We start from the raw sequence: 19736 nt of genomic DNA on the forward strand, positions 1-19736 counted from the left end.
GCATCAAACCTGGACTGGCGATCTATTTCACATATGATAATACACATGTTTCAATGCTATTCTCTCAAATCATCCCATCCTCGCCTTCTCCCAGAGAGTCCAACAGTCTGTTCTTTACATCTGTGTCTATTTTGCTGTCCCGCATATAGGGTCATCGTTACCATCTTTCTAAATTCCATATATAGGCATTAATATACTGTATTGGTGTTTTTCTTTCTGACTTACTTCACTCTGTATAATAGGCTCCAGTTTCATCCACCTCATTAGAACTGATTCAAATGCATTCTTTTTAATAGCTGAGTAATATTCCACCTCATGCGAAGAGTTGACTCATTGGAAAAGACTCTGATGCTGGGGGGGATTGGGGGCAGGAGGAGAAGGGGACGACAGAGGATGAGATGGCTGGATGGCATCACTGACTCGATGGACATGAGTCTGGGTGAACTCCAGGAGTTGGTGATGGACAGGGAGGCCTGGCATGCTGCGATTCATGGGGTCACAAAGAATCGGACACGACTGAGCGACTGAACTGAACTGAACTGAATATTCCATTGTATATATGTACCAGAGCTTTCCTATCCATTCATCTGCTAGGACATCTAGGTTGCTTCCGTGCCCTGGCTACTGTAAACAGTGCTGTAATGAACATTAGGGTACATGTGTCTCTTTCAATTCTGGTTTCCTCCATGTGTATGCCCAGCAGTGGGATTGCTGGGTCGTATGGCAGTTCTATTTCCAGCTTTTTAAGGAATCTCCACTCTGTTCTCCATAGCGGCTGTACTAGTTTGCATTCCCACCAATGATGGAAGAGGGTTCCTTTTTCTCCGCACCCTCTCCAGCATTTATTGTTTGTAGACTTTTGGATAGCAGCCATTCTGACTGGCACGAGATGGTACCTCACTGTGGTTTTTATTTGCATTTCTCTGATAATAAGTAACATTGAGCATCTTTTCATGTGTTTGTTAGCCATTTGTATGTCTTCTTTGGAGAAATGTTTGTTCATTCTTTGGCCTATTTTTTGACTGGGTTGCTTATTTTTCTGGAATTGAGCTGCAGGAGCTGCTTGTATATTTTTGAGATTAATTCTTTGTCAGTTGATGAAGATCATTTTTGTATACTTCTTCTGTGTATTATTGCCACCTCTTCTTAATATCTTAAGGTTAGGTACATACCATCGGCAGACGAATGGATAGGAAAGCTGTGGTACATATATACAATGGAATATTACTCAGCTTTAAAAAGAATGCTTCTGTTAGGTACATACCATTTCTGTCCTTTATTGAGCCCATCTTTGCATGAAATGTTCCCTTGGTCTCTCTAATTTTCTTGAAGAGATCTCTAGTCTTTCCCATCCTATTGTTTTCCTCTATTTCCTTGCACTGATCACTGAAGAAGGTTTTCTTATCTCTATTTGCTATTATTTGGAACTCTGCATTCAAATGGGTATATCTTTCCTTTTCTCCTTTGCCTTTCACTTCTCTTCTTTTCTCAGCTATTTATAAGGCCTCCTCAGACAACCATTTTGTCTTTTTGCATTTCTTTTTCTTGGGGATGGTCTTGATTCCTCCATCCAGGACCTCCATCCATAGTTCTTCAGGCACTCTGTCTATCAGATCTAATCCCTTGAATCTATTTCTGTACACTCCTACTGTATAATAGTTAGGGATTTGATTTAGGTCATACCTGAATGGTCTAGTAGTTTTCCCTACTTTCTTCAATTTAAGTCTGAATTTGGCAATAAGGAGTTCATGATCTGAGCCACAGTCAGCTCCCAGTCTTGTTTTTGCTGACTGTATACAGCTTCTCCATCTTTGGCTGCAAAGAATATAATCAATCTGATTTCAGTATTGACCATCTGGTGACGCCCATGTGTAGAGTCGTCTCTTGTGTTGTTGGAAGAGGGTGTTTGCAATGACCAGTGTGTTCTCTTGGCAAAACTCTATTAGCCTTTGCCCTGCTTCATTCCATATTCTCAATCAGAGTCAAACCCAAAGTCCTTCTTCAGTGGCTTACAAGGTCTCTGGGCTACTATCTCTGAGACTTCATCTTCCCTGTTTCTCCACCATTCACTCAGCTCCAGCCATACCAGCCTCCTTACCATTCCTTGAACTTGTCAAGCACACACCAGTCCCAGAGCACCTGCTGTTCTCTCTGCCTAGAACTCTCCTCTCCCTGATATCTACATGATTCACTCTCTTCCCCTCTTCACATCTCTGCAAAACTACCCACCTTAGTCATGGACCTCCCCTCCCCAATTATGTGACATGGCAACACCCTGACGCCCACATTCTCAAGTATGCAAACTCTGCTTTATACTGTTTCACGGTGCCTATCTTTCTCCAATGTATTACATACTTATTTGTTTCCTCTGGTCTGTGTCCCCCACCCCTCATACATAAGCTTCAAGAGGCCAAGAAACTTATTTGGTCTCCTCTGTATGCTCAGAACTAGAACAGAACATGGCATTAGTTTCTCCTCAATTTGTTAAAAGAATATAAAAGTGCTCCGAAAATTATAAAGCTGTAAATACATGTGATGGGGCATTATTCTTATTTATATGGGTAAACCATAAGAGAGCCTTTTTTAAAAATCCCCAGTTCATTTTTCTCCTCAACTCTGCTACATATAAGGAGATTCTTTCTCTGCAACCTGCAGACTAGATACTGTCACACTTCAGGTGACACCCAGCGGTGTGACTCAAAACACTTAACCACCTGCTCCCCAGGAACCCAGCAGAATGGATACAATGACCCACTGTCACCACCAAAACCCATTAACAATTCCTGGGAAATAAAAATGGAATCTGGCCGTATCGGCTGGAACCACCATCTTCCAGTAATTTGTCAAAATTACCAACACAAAGGGAAACAGGAGGGACACCCACTATGTGTTCTCCAGGACTTTTAGAAAACATGGAGTTGTTCCTTTGCCCACATACAAGTGAATATACAAGAAAGGTGATATTGTAGACATCAAGGGACTGGGTACATACAAAAAGGAACGTCCCACAAATGTTACCATGGCAAAACTAGGAGAGTCTACAATGTTACCCAGCATGCTTTGGCATCACTGTAAACAAACAAGGGCAAGATTCTTGCCAAGAGAATGAACGTGCCTATGGAGCATATTGAGCGCTCTTAAGAGCTGAGATAGCTTTCTAAAACGTGCAAAGGAAAATGATCAGAAAAAGAAGGACGCCAAAGAGAAAGGGGCTTGGGTTCAGCTGAAGTGCCAGCCTGCTCCACCCTGAGAAGCGCACTTCGTGAGAGTCAGTGAAAAGGAGCCTCAACTGTTGGAGCCCGTTCCCTGTGAACTCATGACCTGACCGGTATAAAGAAAATAAAGACTTGGACTATACAAATGTTTTTGGAAAAAAATGGAATATGGTAATAAAAGAGTCTAACCTTTTTTTCTCCTTTGTGGTTAGTCTCTTTTTCACACGCTCACAGGCTGACGCATGTAGAGGCCTTGCCCTCCGGCCTTCAGACCAGTATTCCCAGAACCAAACAGCTGTGCCAACGCCTCAGCTCCAGGGCCGTGCGCAGAAGCACTGCACAAGCATTCAATCCAAGATGGCGGTGGCGGGCCGCGTGCAGAGGGGCTGCGCTGGTGTTGCAGTCTACCACATCCCTGCGCCTGTCCCAGGAGAAATCAGCCCACTCCCCACTGACAAGAATTCCATAAAGACACTTCCCTGGTGGACCAGTGATTAAAATTCTATGCTTTCACTGCAGGGGGAACAGGTTCCGGGAACTAAGATCCCAAATTCCCTGTAGTTCAGAAAAAAAGAAAAACCAATAAAGCAGCCTGTAAGGGAGAGCATGTACTCTACAACATGAGCTCACACCTCTCTGTTCCTTAATCACATTACAGCTTTCCTTTGCTTCTGAACCAAATTCAGTCTCCTTCTATGGCACAAGCGACACTGGGCAGAAGGGTCCTTGCTAGGGGTTAACTTGGGATTGGTCAATAACAATCAAAATAATATCAGCTGAAGCTACCACCATATCAGAGGCACATCGGCCTGGAGAAACTTATGATCAATGACAGTTCTACTGCACTATTATCTTTAGAAACTTGTAGAAAAATAAGCATTGAATTGGGAATAAAAAAAAACTGGGTTCCCTGCCACTCTCTTCGGTTCAGGGTTCTCAGCCTCAGCACTGCTGACATCCTGTGCCTATAAAACTTTGATGTGAGGGGTTGTTCTGTGCTTGGTAATACTTGACAGCATCCCTCATCTCTACCATCAGAAGCATTTTCTCTCGGTTGTGACAACCAGAAATGTCTCCAGACATTGCTAAATGTCTCCTGATCATTGAGGACTACTACTCTGCCTCCTGGCTATGGAAACCAATACATTAGTAAGACTCTTTGGGGGTTAATTTCCTTGTTTGTAAAAGAGGCCCAGTAATACCTATCACACAGGATGGCTTTAACAACTAAAAGAAATCATGCATACAAGTACTCAGCAAATCTTACCATATTACTATTTTTATACCTATTTATTCCTACTCCCAATAAATAATAAGTTATTTATCTTGCTCTAATAAATGTCTTTCCTTATGTAGGCTACAATGATGAGCATCCTGCCTTTCTACAGCCATAAAGTTGAGCTTTTCAGTGCCTTATCAGGTCACACCTGCAACACACAAATTATCTCCAAATCCATTCCCTAGTTGCTTTCTCCTCTTAAAGAGCATGCCCTTTAAAGAGTGCATTAAGAGACTGTCTGCTCACCCATGGTTAATTTTACGGGTTGTTTATCTACAGTAGGATTTACTTGAGCCTATCTTGGCAAATGTAATGAAGCCTGGGTGTGCTTTCATGGGGGACTGTGAGGTGAGGTTAGTGAGAGCAGAGCAAAGTCTTAGGCTAGTTTTGGAAATGTCATTTCAGAATCACTTAAATTGGAAAAGTTCTAGACAGTTCTAAAAGAAGAGCTCCAGTAAACAAACCCATCACAACAAATAAGACAGAAAACCCACATCCGCTCTTTGGAGGCAGAGAACAGTGCAGCATTCGATGTGGATTCTATCTTGAAAACTATTAATAATGCGGTCTGCCAATTTTTCAATCCCCTCAAGGACTAGACAAGTACATTGTGCAGTAGACTATATCCATTGTGATATTAATTCATGTCTGTCTTCAGTGAAAAGATTTAAATGGATGGTAGGACTCTAGGAGGGATGGATAGAATTACCATCATTTTACAAATGAAAAAAGAGGTTTGGTAGCCTGTGCAAGGTCACACAGACAATAATTGATGGAGTCAAGATTTGAACTCAAGTCAGCTACCTTTGGATCCCAGCTCCTTTCATTAAACTGCACTGAAATAATTCAGCATTCTTGGAGTGCATTACCACCTGCCCCATGGTGAGAGATAGTGGGAAATGTAAGTGGGTTTTAACAGCATCAACACGTTTACAAAAGGAAAAGCCAAAAAAACCTGAGAAAAGTACGTTGAGTTAATGACAGGAAATACTATTAGCCCCTCCCTAGAGCAAGTGTTGATGAAGGAACACCAGCGAGAGCATATGCATCTGAACATTCAGGGAGGTTCATACACTCTCTTAGCGGATTTTTAAGCTACAAACCCTAACCTGCCAGGTGGGATGTATGCTATGAAAACTACCTCCTCCAACAGATGTACATCCAATGCAGCAGAGGATCCACCCAATGAGAGCAGATTCTGGCCCCAGAGACCCCTACGGTACAAACCTCTCCTTAGTTGGCTGATCATGGAGCAGACTAGGGATGTGTGAACCTCAGAAGAGTTTGTGATGACTACTTACTACTAGAATAGAAATTTTTCAGTATTTTAATGACTTGTCCAGTCATTCAACCCTGCTCCACACTTCTTATACATGTGGCCTTACGTGAATTACTTAATCCTTCCAAGCCTTCATTTATTTGTAAAACAATGACGTTAACAATGCTTACCACCCAAAATTGCTATAAGGATTAAATGAGATGCAAACAAAGTGCTATGCACTGTTCTTGACATATATTAGATGCACAACAACTATTAGTGCTCATTATTATTAAAGGAGAAACCTTGAAATGTCCAATGTATCAATTAATTTTGGTAAAAAATGAACTTGAGTCTCACATTATATGTGACAATTCCTAAGGTCAGACACCATGGCATAGTCTACACTCTCATTGAATCACACAGTCCAACCCTGGTAACTGAGTCAACTTGATCCCCTTTTGGCTCTATTCCAGGCACTGGTACTAATTTTGTCTCCAAATAAGACAAATAGGATGGGCTGTCTGTGAACAGGGTGTCTTATGGAGTCAGTCATGATTCGTTCTGTTTCTACCAGCAGCTGAGTCCCCCATTTGGCTTCTCAAGTTTTCAATTGCAAAGATCAACCTTCTCAGTAGCTAAACACAGAATCTTATGTGTCAGCCCTCAATGGCCAGGTTTCCTGTCCCTCGGTGCTGGTCACCAGCTCCCTAGCTGCTGATCCCTGGCTTTACCAGTGCTCACTGCCAATCTGATCAGAACCCAGCTTTTTCAAAGCTGAGTCTCAGGCAAATCTATTTCCCAGATCTTGCATCCTCAGGAGATCCTGGATTAAAAGGCTTAGGAATCCCACATATTCTTCCCTTGGACTTAGCTCCCCACGGTGGATTTTCTAAACCTCTCTATGTGAAAACCCTGGATATGCTCCTATCTGTGGTCCCTGTCATTTTTTGACCTAGACTCCAGGTAGTAAAGCAGGGTGGTTTATGAGCATAGTGTTGAAGTTACCCAAAGGAGAGTTCGAACCCCAGGTCTGCCACTTACTAAGGTTTTGAGTAATTTTTTATTCTTTTTGAACCAAATTATAAAATGGAGATTAAAAATACATACTTCTGAGAGTTGCTCTAAGAGGGGTAGGTTAAACTTGGTTCCATAGCTGGCACAGATAAGCATTCCACAGTCTTATTTTTGATGGAAAGCCGCACTCCCCCTCTACTGCAACTTGATGTCTGATCATTTTCTATTTATTTAAACTAGATCCTTAATAAAACTACCTGGAAATTACTAGAAAGTCTAGGCAGCTGCTCACACCAATACTTCCTGGCCTCTCAATCAAAATTGTCCAAAATCAAATTTGGATATACACTGTTTTTACTGTTTATGATTTCATTCCTTTGTGAGCCTCGAGTGTGCCAATGACTGGGCCATGTGAACAAGAATTTGCCCTCCGGAATTTGTAACCACCGGAGGTTACAGCCCGGTGGTCCCCAACCAGATTTTCAAAAATATTTGTTTATTTAGTTGGCTGTACCAGGTCTTAGTTGCAGCGTGTGGGATCTAGTTCCCTGACGAGAGATTGAACCCAGGTCCCCTGCACTGGGAGCGTTGAATCTTAGCTACCGTACCACCAGGGAAGTCCCCCTCACCCAGATTTAAGGAACCGTCTTTCATGGAAATCTCATTAATCCAGGATTATGTCTAGCACAATGCTTGTGAGATAATTCTTCTGTTAGTACTTGTCTACCTACATTTTCCAGTATTTTCAAGAGTATATTACACTTATCATTTAAAAATTCATTAAATTTGAAAAATACTGGCTGGCTTTCCAGGAAGTGCATGAAAGTCCTTTGTCAGCCCACCTTCTGCAGCAGGAAGTCCCGACCTTCCCGTTGCAGTAGCTGTGTCTCTTTTAGGTAAACTCCTGAGTGAACAGTCACTGCTGGCTCTTCATCTGCTGCCCAATATCTATTCTCTTCCTTCCAAAGACTTTGCCATTTTTCTAGGTCTGAACCACCCAGGATTCCAAAATAAATACTGTGTTTAAAATCCAACCCATTTCCTCTGGAAGTTTAGAACAGACACCAATTACTTTATCTGGATTCTTTAAACAAGAAAAAAAACTCCAGTTGCTACAGTCAATCTTTTCGAAAGGCAAAGCAACTTCTCTCTTTGGGAGTTGCTACGTATGATGCCACTCTGTTTTAAAGGGTCTGAGATAAGTCTTCAATTTTTTGAAGTTTAGAGATTAATAATACCTTTGGGGGTAAAAATGCTGAAAGGTAGGCAGGACTTGTCACAGGAAAAGAAAAGAATCTCTCCTGCTTTGCTGTGATTAGCTGCATAAATTGTAGTGCGAATTCCAGAGCTAAATGAATTAGTATGCATCCCACCCAGAGTTCTTTATTTGTTGAAGTAAAATGCTTACAATCTTTGCTTGGGGGAGAAAAAGAGAGTATGTCATTGAATGAATATGAATTAATCAGTACTTTATGGACAGAACCCATAATTTTAAAGCAGTGAAAAAAGGCAAGGCATTTATCAGGGTTCCACTCAGCAATCTCCCTCTGTCATTGCTAATAAATCTTTTATGAAATGGAGTTTTGCAATCTTTGCAGGAACATTCCCCCTCCCTCCAACCTTTCCTTGGAAGAAAAAAATAAGTTAGCATTCATCTCTAATATTTTCTCTTCCTTTCCCTATTTGAATTTCCTGTACACAGAAAATCTCTGAACCTTTTTGTTTTCAAAGCTTTTCCCCCAAATTTATAAGCTCAAGACCTCTTTCATCAGAAGAAATAATTCATATGAAACTTCTCCCAGGAGATTGGAGGCAAGAAGCTGAGTTTCAGGTGAGAAACACAATATTTTAGTAAGTATAATATCCTGGGCCTGCTAAACAATCAATGTTTATAGACAGAGTGACACAGTCTGTAGACTAAAGGAGTTTGGAGACAGTAATTAAAGGATACAACATTCTGGTTCTAATGCTTTATAATTTTCCTATAACTACTCATAGAAACAAGACTCTGCCGAATTATAAACAGCCTGCCAATAACCTCACGTTGTCCTGATTTAATTAGGATTTTATGCTCCTACTTGAAGGTTAGGTTCATTAGCTGTGAAATACGCCACTGGATGTCTGGATTAAGATTTTAAGAGAACCCTAAATATGGAGTGGCACGTAGCCAGTTTCTAGCCGCTTAAACTGTGCAAAGGGATGTGTGATCATTCTCCCTGAGGTTGGTAACTTTTTATTTTTAGCCACAAATCCACAGGCCATCTCTCTTGGTTAGGGATGGGGCCTGATGGCCGGTCGAAAGCTTAAAAAGGTACATGACTGAGAAACAAGTTGTTAAGAGGCTATAATGAAGGGTTGGCAAGAGGGGGGTAGGATGCCTGTAATGATTTTGCCATTAAGAGTGTGTTCCATTTTACAGCTTGGATTTATTTATAACAACAGGTGGTGGTATTTGTGGGGAATTGCTTGTTTTTTCATTTGAGAAGGGCAGCTCCATACATCTGTTAGAAGGCGAAACAAAACCTTTTCCAAACACCATTTTCCTCGCTTTCTGCATCACCATTAGGAAGCAAGAATTTGTAGCAAAAGGCCACCCTGCCATTATTTCTTCCTGATGACACTCATTTAGCAGCCATTAAAATGCAAATAGAACTATGATTTTTAGATCACAAAATTAACATTAACGGTTGGATGATTGATTAAAGGTCATGGCAACGGTATAACTTAATTTCTTAGATAATTGTGTTCAGTTTTCTGCAGACTGTTTGGGTTTCTGAATTAATTTGATCTGTTGTTGAACACTGACAGGTGCGGTAATTGGCAGAGCCTCCTTGGGGCTCATTTCTTCCCTTAAACCGCGCGCTCTTGTCTTCCTCGAAGTCCTTGTCTAAAACACAGAAGAGAGGTCCAAGCCAGCCAGCACACAACCAGTGGACTTGTAAGTCTGAGTGAGGTCACTGGAGAGGTTATTACAGACCTGGAAAGAGCCAAATAGAATTCCATTCCATGGTTAATGAGTTTTTCCCCTAAGAACTTCCTGCATTGGGCTCACGGGGGTATAGAATGACCCCTGGCCCTTCCCTGGGGCTCAGGCTAGTCTCTTCAGCACCCGGGTTGAAGGAGCCCATCTCGGACCCATTTGTCTTTAATGGAGGCAATAAGCCATAAAGAGAGGTAATAATAAATCACCAGCTTTTCATGTCACCTCTGTATGTGACAGTTCAGGCAGTGACCCAGTAAGCTGAGACCAGAAGTGGCCAGAGATTTGGTCCAGCTGCTCTGCTTCTCTCAAATGTCAAAACATCAAATATATATGGTGCTTACCTGGTAAGCTAAATGCCTTTGAACTCTGTATTGTAAAGTTAGGAAAGCACTGAGAAAATTTAGTTAAGCTGCTTGATTATTGTTGCTATTATTATTATCTCTTCAAGTACTTTCTTGAAGTACTTTCTTTCTGGGAATTTCATAGGACTTTGTTTTATCATGATGGATTCTATCCTGCAACCTTCTGTCCATCAGCTGCTTGATTCCAGCTCAAATCAAGCAACACCTCTCAATAGCCTAGTTATAGCTGATCTCAATGACGTTATCCTCGAAGTAAACAAATTCACCCTTAGTTCAAAACAACTTCACTTAAATGATAGCAAACCAATACACAATAAGGTCACAACCACATCTCATCAGGATTTAATTCAACATAAGCATTGACTCAACAAGTATACGTTGAGCATCTACTATATGCCAGACTCTATTGCAGGACTGAGGATATTCTAATAAAGAGGACAGATGATTCCTTCAGGATGTAACTCACAGCCTCTGACAAGACACAGGGAAATGAGGACAAGCGATGACTGACACTTAAAGGTAGGCTGAGCACTAAGAAAAGAAAAAGTCAAAGAGTGGTATTTGAGCTTATAGCAGGCTCTGTATTCCCAGTGCCTTTCGCAGTGGACACTAGGTCCTAAAGGCATATTTGTTGAAATCATCAATCTCTTCACTAATGAATCAACAAGAGGATATAAGGATGTAATTCTGGTAAGTTCTAGAAGAGCCTATGGAAGAAGTGGGACTTGCAGGCCACCACACCGGCTACCGTCGGTTCCTCAAACACACCATATTTCCCCTGCCCTGGGGCCTTTGTACATCCACTCTTACTGTGATATACTCCCTTACCTCCTATATGCCTAGTTAATGTTCGCTTATATTTCAGACCTCAGCCCAAAGGACTACAGGAAAGATGTCCCTGACTTCCCCTTCCCTTTCAACTAGGTCAGATCCAGAGCCTGGGTACAGAGGCCCAGCCAGGCACCCAGGTACAGGCTCCCACAGCTCCACCATGCCAACCCCCCACCACACACCCCCTGCGTGGCCCCATCACACAATCTGTGCTGATCTGGATGATTATTACATAAATGTCTCCCTCCCTCCCTGGACTCAAAGCTCCGTGGGGGATTAGCAATGTCTGTCTTGCACCATTGTGTCCATGGCAGTCTCTCACTAAATAGCTGTTGAATGCATAGATGAACTTGGGCACATTATGTGTCAGGTCTTTAAAAAAGGCAAGAATCTGAAGAGGCAAAGAAGAAGAGCAAACACAGGGGTGGAAAGAGTACAGAGTACGTCCCACGGGGCTGTGCAGGGTGGATGAAAAGCATTTCACCAGCTGTGCAACTGGGCTCAGACCACACCAAGCAGATGGTTCGAGGCTGGCACTCCCTGCCTGCGTTAACCCTTTTGCTCCTGGGTTGTAGAAGAGTGGGCAGGTCCCACAGGTGATCTGGGGCTAGCCTGTACGGGTGCCCTTCGGGGCAGCAGCTATCCACCAATATTTTAACAAGTCAAAGATTCAATCAGGGCACCGGCTGCCTGAGAGCAATCTCAGAAATAAAGAAGACCCAATGGGGGCCTATTCCTTTGTGGAATATATATATATATATTTGGAAGATAAACTAGATTACGAGAAGCCTTAAAATTCAGACATAGGCATTTGATCTTGAGTTCAGCAAACAACATAGGAAGTCACTGTAGATCCCTGAGAAGGAGAGCAAAGATGAAAGGCATACTTTTAGGAAGACTGATTACAAAGTTCAGGTCAGACACTGTGCTAGGTGCTAGAGAACTAAAGATGACACCCAGACATTAGGCTTTGCCAAAACAAAACTCCCCATTTTGTAATGCCCAAGGGAGGGTATGAATTTCCCCAGAAGTTAAAGTCTCCATTTTCGATTGCTAGGAGACTGGTTTGGGCTGTTTTCTCTTCTGGTATCTGAGCTCCCTAAGGAAATTCCTTACATCCTTAGTAATGAGTCTAGAAGTGTGAGTCACTCAGTTGTGTCCAACCCTTTGTGACCCCAAGGACTGGAGCCCACCAGGCTCCTCTCTCCATGGAATTCTTCAAGCAGGAATTCTGGAGCAGGTTGCCTTTTCCTTCTCCAGGGAATCTTCCTGATCCAAGGGTCAATCCCAGGTCTCTACCACTGCAGATGGATTCTTTATCATCTGAGCCACCAGGGAAGCCCAGTAATGAGTCTACACTTTGGTAAATGTTTTTTGAATGAATGAAATGAATGGCCTTCTTCAGAATAAAAATATCAAAATTAGCCCGCAAATCTGTGCTACTATGGAAATCCTCTTTCCCCTCCATCCTTCCTTAAACAAGTTTTCCCCAACTAAAGCTTGCCTTTCATCAGCTTTGCCAAAACCAAAGACAGCCTAAATCTCCTCCTTCTTTATCTGCAGTCTGCAGAGCCCCATTTCAGGATGTGATTGCCTGCACTCTTCTGAATCCAACCCAGTCCCCCTCTTGGCTAACACTAACTTGGTAAGCAGTATTTTATGAAGTTAACCAGGCTCATTACAGAGAACATATTTCCAAGAGAAGGGATGTTAATTTCTTCCTCATACAAAGACCAAAAGTCAATATCGTAAATCCAGGAAATCTCCCCTAAATGTCTCTCCCGTCATCATTCTTCCCTGCGCGCTGGGTAAATATACCGTTATGACAGGTTAGCTATATTTCTGCTCAGCAATGTAATATTGAGGTGACTGCAAGACAAGTCACGCTGCTGAAGTAAGGAGTATTGGCTGAGCTGTTACTCTTCAAGTTATTTTGTGACATTGGAATTCCATCAAATAGAGTTAAATGTACCTTTAACTTTTAAACAAGCCCCAGTTCTGAGCCTTAACCTGGATGATGACCTACAGATTCTCAACCTGAGTTAGAGGTGGATGAAAAGGAAGCAGTTTTCTAGGGCGTGTTTTCATGTCAATAGATTCATTTACTCAAATGTGTAATAAACACCAACTGCTCACACTTTATGAGAGATACATAAAAACGTGGGGACAGAGGAACCAATTTTGCAGGAATTTACAGTCTAAGTAAGCAAAGAGAGTTTAAACTAAGACTCAGTATTTTAATTTTAATACACACATACACATCAGACCCTAGTAAAAGTTTCTGCACAGAAGTGTGAAATCTCCAAGTGATGTTTTCCCTACCACCTTTTGAGAGTCCCTTAATCTCATACAATATCAGGGAGAGGAACACAGCTTCATTTTAGAAGTAAACAAGAATCTAATTTTAGAAATCCTCCAAGATGTTGACCTTTGTGTAGGGATCTGTCGGCCTAAGACTCAGGGTCTTGGATGGGTTATTATAAATTAAAATCTAATACTCCATCCTTCTATTTGGATCTATAAGGCCCCATTCAATCAGCAACGTCCAGTTTATGTGTGCAATTCAGCTCCATAAGGTAGACTGCAAAATCTGGTGACTTTAACATCTCAAGGGCATGGGCGAAATTAATTAAGGCATTGCCACTAAGTATTAGCCCTTCCTGAATCCTTCTTCCTAAGTTTATTTCTAATTATCTCCCATTGAGTCATGTCCCCACTGAGTCAAAATTTTTATTAGATTTTTAGGAACCTATCTCCTGACAGCTTCAAAGGATTTTTATATTTTAGCATAGTTGATTCCTTCTAATATGCTTCCATCTCTTAACTAAACTCTGTCCTGAATTATATTATAAAGCTATAGAGTGGAAAGAATCCTTTGAGGTCACCTACCCCTATTCCATCTGATTACAGACAAGGAAACTGAGGCATAAGGAAGTCTGGTATCTTGAGAAATATGAATAAGTTAATGTTGCAGAAACCTGATGTTACAAAGACCTACTATTAGATCCTATCAAGACCAAGTTAGAAATGGTCCTAGAATAAAGGCTTGCATATTTTGATTTTGAAGATATTCCATCAAAAGGTTATCCTATGCTCCAATCATCCTACATAAAGTCTTCCACATCAACAAGCCCAGCCCAGGCACTCAGAGCTTCCAACTGATCTTTTTCATGTCTGCTTCTCTAATGTGGAAAAATAGACAGGTGATCCCTATATATAGAAGCAAAGATTCCACCATAAGACAAATTAAAGCAAACTCAAAGCAAAACAGAAAAAAGGAAACTAGAGACAACAGAAAATCCAGAGAAACAGAAGAAAATCTCAAAAATTAGTATCCTCAGAGTGATATTTTATACATAAAACATGATACTATGAAAGGGAATTTCTTAAAGGACAAGAATGAGTTCTTAGATATTAAAACTATGCAAGAAAACTTAAAAACATAATAAAGAGTCTGGACAATCAAACTCAGAAGCCTCATAGAAAGGAAAACAAAAAATAAATCAAGGAAAAGTGGGCCAAAAATATTATGAGAATGGTAAGGAGATTCATTCAGAAAGTCTGCCATGCAACCAACAGGTACCCCAAGAATTCAGCAAACTAAGGAAAGGGAACTATCAGAGCATAAAACAAGAACATTTCTCAGGACTACCGGACAGAAGTCTGCCTGAAGGACCCTTCTGAGTGCCCAGTTCCACACTGCAGTGGTGTGGAATTCCAGAAGGCCAGGGATAACGAGGAGACCTAGAGAGCCTTTGAGAAGAGAAGGACAGTTTTCAACAACAGAGGACAGGCTTGACTTCTAGACATTGGGAATGAAAAATAGTGGAGCAAGTCCTTAAAAATCATGAGTGGATATTATGTGAAGCCTAGCATTCTATACTAAACAAATGATGAATCAAAAGAGAGGATAGAATATTGACTGATTCCCATCAACAAGGTCCAGAGCATGTGTCTCCTATGCATTATTTCTTAGAAAGTTACTAAAGGGTTTTCAGTAAATAGTACTGTTTTGTTTTATGCCTGAAGAAAATATGGCAAAATGTTAGGTTATAACTATGTGAGATTATAGGTATCTGGGTATTCACGGTATTTCTTTTCTCTAATCATTTGCTTGCAATTTTCATAACAGCACCCTAGTACCCTAATTGGCTCAGTAATCTATCCATAGTCAAAGTAATGTTAAAGTTGGTTACTGAATGAACTTAAAATTGTCATATAAAAATATGAACAGAAGGGAAAACAAGAGGCATGAGAACTCTAATGAAAAATAGATCTAAAATGTTGACAACTTTAAAACGAAGGGGAAAATGATAACTTTAGTCCTAAAAGGGACCTCAGAGAGCCCTCTTGCCTTCTTTCCACCATCTGAGGGCAAAGCAAGAAGACAGCCATCTAGTTAGGAGGTTTGGGGTGGACACATGCACACATGTATATTATTTAAAATGCACAGCAGCCAAGGACCTACAGAAGAGCGCACGGAACTCTGCTCAACATTACAGTGGTGGTCTGGATGGAGACAAGTTTGGGGGAGAATGGATACATGTACATGTATGGACAGTTTTGCTGTCCACCTGAAACTATCACAACATTGTTTGTTAATCGGCTGTACTCCAATATGAAAAAAAGTTTAAAAAAAAAGACAGCCATCTATGAACCTAGAAGTGGGCCCGCATCAGTCTTCAGATCTCGTTTCCTGGATCTCAGCCCCCAGAACTGTAAGAAATAAATATTTGTTGCTAAACCACCAAGTCTATGGTACTTTTTATGGCATCCCATACTAGACCAAGACACTTACCAACAAAACTGCAATTTTGTTCAGAGTAGCAGTGTACCCAGGCCAAGGTAATGAACCATAATGATTTGATGCCAGGGTCCTCTAAAACTAAGAGTGGCCCCATGACCCAGCTCTGACCGATGAGTCACAACAAAACTCTGCTCAGGGGCTTCCAGACAGTGTTTTACTTTCCTAATAAAAGAGTCAAACTTGGCCATTACCAAAACTGCCCCTTCAATCTTTCCTTGAGGGCACATATTATAATGCTTGGATTTCTGGCAGCCGTCATGTGACCACACAATAAGCATGAGAATGAAAAGTCAATATGCTGAGGGTGGAAGTGAAGAAGATACAGAGAGTTTGGATTCTTGATTGCATTATTAAACAACTAAACAAATGCCAGCAGCCACTTACCACCAGATTTCTTGTTATGCAAGAAAGTTAATTCCAATCGTTTAAGCCGATATTAGGTTTCTTTTGCTTGCAACTGAAAGCATTCCTAGCTGATACAAACTCATAGTTTCATTTAAGTCTCACAATAAATGAACTAGGTATTGTGCATTTTTGGCTTTATTACCCCATTTTCCATGCTGAAACTTGAATCACTTTTCTAAGGCTTCAGAGCTAGAGAATAATGCCATATTTTGAACCCAGGGATAATGTCAAAGCCCAAGGTTCTTCCTTTACTCCCTTTCTATTCACAGGATGGCCCTTGAACAAGCAGGATTGGCATCACCTGGGAGCTTGTTAGAGATCCAGAATCTCTGACCCTGTCTTACATCCACCAGCTCAAAATGTGAAGTTTAAAAAATCCACAAGTCTTGCTTAAATATACCCAGGAGGGAAATGAGAGCCACTGGTTGCAGCTTACAGGAGGCCAGATTTGATTTCAGGTCAAAGAAAATGAGAAGCTTTTAATAAGTAAAGCTATCAGGAAGGAAAGGATCTGCTTATAAAGTAGTGAGTTCCCCATCACTGGAGGTATTCAACATCAATGGAACACCCACTTGCTATGGAGATATGGGATCCTATGGAGATAACCTTGAGGCCTTTCCATTATGGTGAGCATTGCCATCAACCTTCCCAGTGCCTGAAACTTCACCATTATAGGCATCCCTAGACAATACAGTCTTATCTAGTAAATGTCATTTAAAGTCCTTGATATTGCACAGAGTAAAATCTGCAGTGCTCTGTGTGTGGGTAGGGATACGTAGGTAATGCTGGAAGATGGGAAGAAAAAGGTCTGGGCAGGGTGCTGGCCCCCTGCAGGCCAGCTCACATGAGGCAACCCAGCTGGGAGCAAGAGGAAGAATACAGGCAGAGCATCTGAACCTGGGGCAGCAGGTGGTGAAGGAAGGGACCTCAGGGCTGTGGCTATCAGTGGCCCAGGATGCAAAGTCTGCTGTTGCCTCTGCTCCAAGCGGATGCCACATGCTGTTGGGTTTGAGGTTTCCCTCAGCTTCCCCTGCAGTTGCATCATCCCTGCCTGAGCCCCTGGCAAAACCTGCAAACTGAAGCAGGCTTTGGAAACGTACACACGTAACCACATTCTCACCCTTTTGAATTTAATTCCACAGTATAATTAAATACATATATGCACACACGGCTATAACACGAGCTGTCAATTCAATGTGAAAATGTGCGTTAAACAAATCCAAGTGAGGAGCTACAATCTCTGAGCCTTAGGCTTGAGGAGGAGACACACACCAGACCCGCGAATAACATTTTGTGGGACACACTGCCACCCAGTGGCCAAAATGGAAATTGTCAAGACTTGGAAGCACAAAGTCAACAGTGCCTTTGGAGTCCTTGGATCTCCTAAGGCCTGGCAGTTCAGTTCAGTTCAGTTCAGTCACTCAGTCATGTCCGACTCTTTGTGACCCCATGGACTGCAGCACACCAGGCTTCCCTGTCCATCACCAACTCCCAGAGTTTACTCAAACTCATGTCCGTCGAGTCGGTGATGCCATCCAACCATCTCATCCTCTGTCCTCCCCTTCTCCTCCTGCCTTTAATCTTTCCCAGCATCAGGGTCTTTTCCAATGAGTCGGTTCTTCAAATCGGGTGGCCAAAGTATTGGAGTTTCAGCTACAGCATCAGTCTTTCCAATGAACATTCAGGACTGATTTCCTTTAGGATGGACTGGTTGGATCTCCTTGCAGTCCAAGAGACTCTCAAGAGTCTTCTCCAACACCACAGTTTAAAAGCATCAGTTGGCAAGTTCTCATAAATGTTTTGAACCAAATTATCCCCTCAGTCTCAAGAGTCTCAGGATGATGGCAGAAGCTCTGTTCAGGGAACACATGTCTGTGTTAAAATAGAATAAATATGTTTTTTTGAAGCCTGCATCAATTCAACAGAAAGCATGCCTCCCTTTCTCCCTTCCTTTCTTCTTTCCTCTTTCCCTCCCTCCCCCATTTATCTCTTATGTGATGAGTATGGTGTAGGCACATGGGATCCAAAGTTACCTCTGAAAGCTCACAGCCCGAAAGGGGCAGAGGCTTTAAACCCACCATCACTACACAATGTGGAAAGAGCTGGAATGACAGTAGAGTGTTCAAGGTGTGGTTGGACCTCAGGGAAGAGAGACTAATGGTGGCAGATAGGAATCTTGTTACTTCCATCTCAGCCTGTTTATTAAGGGTTTGAGTTCACATTTTGTTTGTATATGAAGATTTCTATACTTATGTGCTGAGTATTTATTTGTAAACTATCAGAAACAGGATTTATACTGGAGTCCTGGTAGACCACACGCAATCACCATTTGAGCCAAGGTACACACTGAAACCTGACTTTTTGAGATCTTTCCTGATAAAACTCTCTCCTTTTTCTTGACGCAAATTGCAGGTAGGATGTTTCCCTTTGGTCTAAAATATACTGTGCTTTCAGGGGTTCAGGAGTAGGTCATCAAACCCTGACCACCGTTCCAATATAACTCTCCTCACTTCTCCCTGTGGCATCTACACTTAGAGCCTTTCAAAAGCTACATAAAGCTTTTCAAATCTTTATCCCATCAAGGCCATCTAGAAAACTAGGTACCAATGACAAACTCCCAGGGAGAAATTTTGTTAAACCAGGTATGAATTCACACATGAGGATGATTTTTAAAGAAACAAATGCATGCTGAGGAGAAAGGAGGAGCAGGGGAGTCTTTGCTGAAAGGAGTATTTAAATTAAGATTTTCATTTATAGCACCAATGAGTCCAAAATGGAAACTATCACCACCATGAGAACAGGTTATATCTGTGCACAATATATTTACATTTAGTTTTCTTTTCTTAAAAGATTAATCTCTCTCTCACACACACACACACACCCCTTTGTCTACGATGAAAACTACTCTTACTTCAGGGAGTTCTCAGCTAACCCTCTCCATGAAGTTGTCACAGTTGGCCCCGCAGTCAGGCCAAAGTACCCTCCCCCTCCTGCAATGGACTGAATGTTTGCATCCCTCCAAACTTCCTATGCTAAAACTTTGATCCTAATGTGATGGGGGTAGGTGAGGCCTTTGGGAGATGATTAAATCATGAGGAGCCTTCATGAATGAAATTAGTGCCCTTAGAGGCCAGAGTGCTCGCTAGGAGACAGCAAGCTGTGGGGAGAAAGCAAGAAGACAGCTATCCACAAACCTAGAAGAGGGTCCTCACCAGAACCTAACCATGTTGGTGCCTAATGAGATTTTCAGACTCTAGAACTGTGAAAAATGAATCGTTGCTTAAGCCACTGAGTCTGCGGTCATTTCTAACAGCAGCCCACACTAAATAAGACCCTCCCTCTACTCCCCAGCACACTCTGCATAGTCATTGGGCATCTAACATTTTGGTTGCTTCACTATCCCATAAGCTTCCGGAGATCAGGAATGATGGGAAAAAACTAGTAATCACACTCCTCTGGAGTTCAGAGAATAATCAAGATGATTCTAGAAGATTAACAAGAGGGTCACAGCCTCATGGCTCTACCCCCTGCTCCCCACAACTAGAGAAAGTCAGCTGTCAACAATGAAGACCCAGTGCA

The 19736-nt window shown here is 41.9% G+C and overlaps 1 pseudogene; it reads left to right on the forward strand.

The window, feature by feature from the left end:
• The first annotated feature begins 2839 nt into the window (after positions 1-2839).
• LOC104982271 lies at positions 2840-3325 on the forward strand (annotated as a pseudogene).
• Positions 3326-19736: the final 16411 nt, after the last annotated feature.

This window comes from Bison bison, unplaced genomic scaffold (genome assembly GCF_000754665.1).
Source record: "Bison bison bison isolate TAMUID 2011002044 unplaced genomic scaffold, Bison_UMD1.0 scf7180017864529, whole genome shotgun sequence".
Taxonomy (NCBI): Eukaryota; Metazoa; Chordata; class Mammalia; order Artiodactyla; family Bovidae; genus Bison; species Bison bison.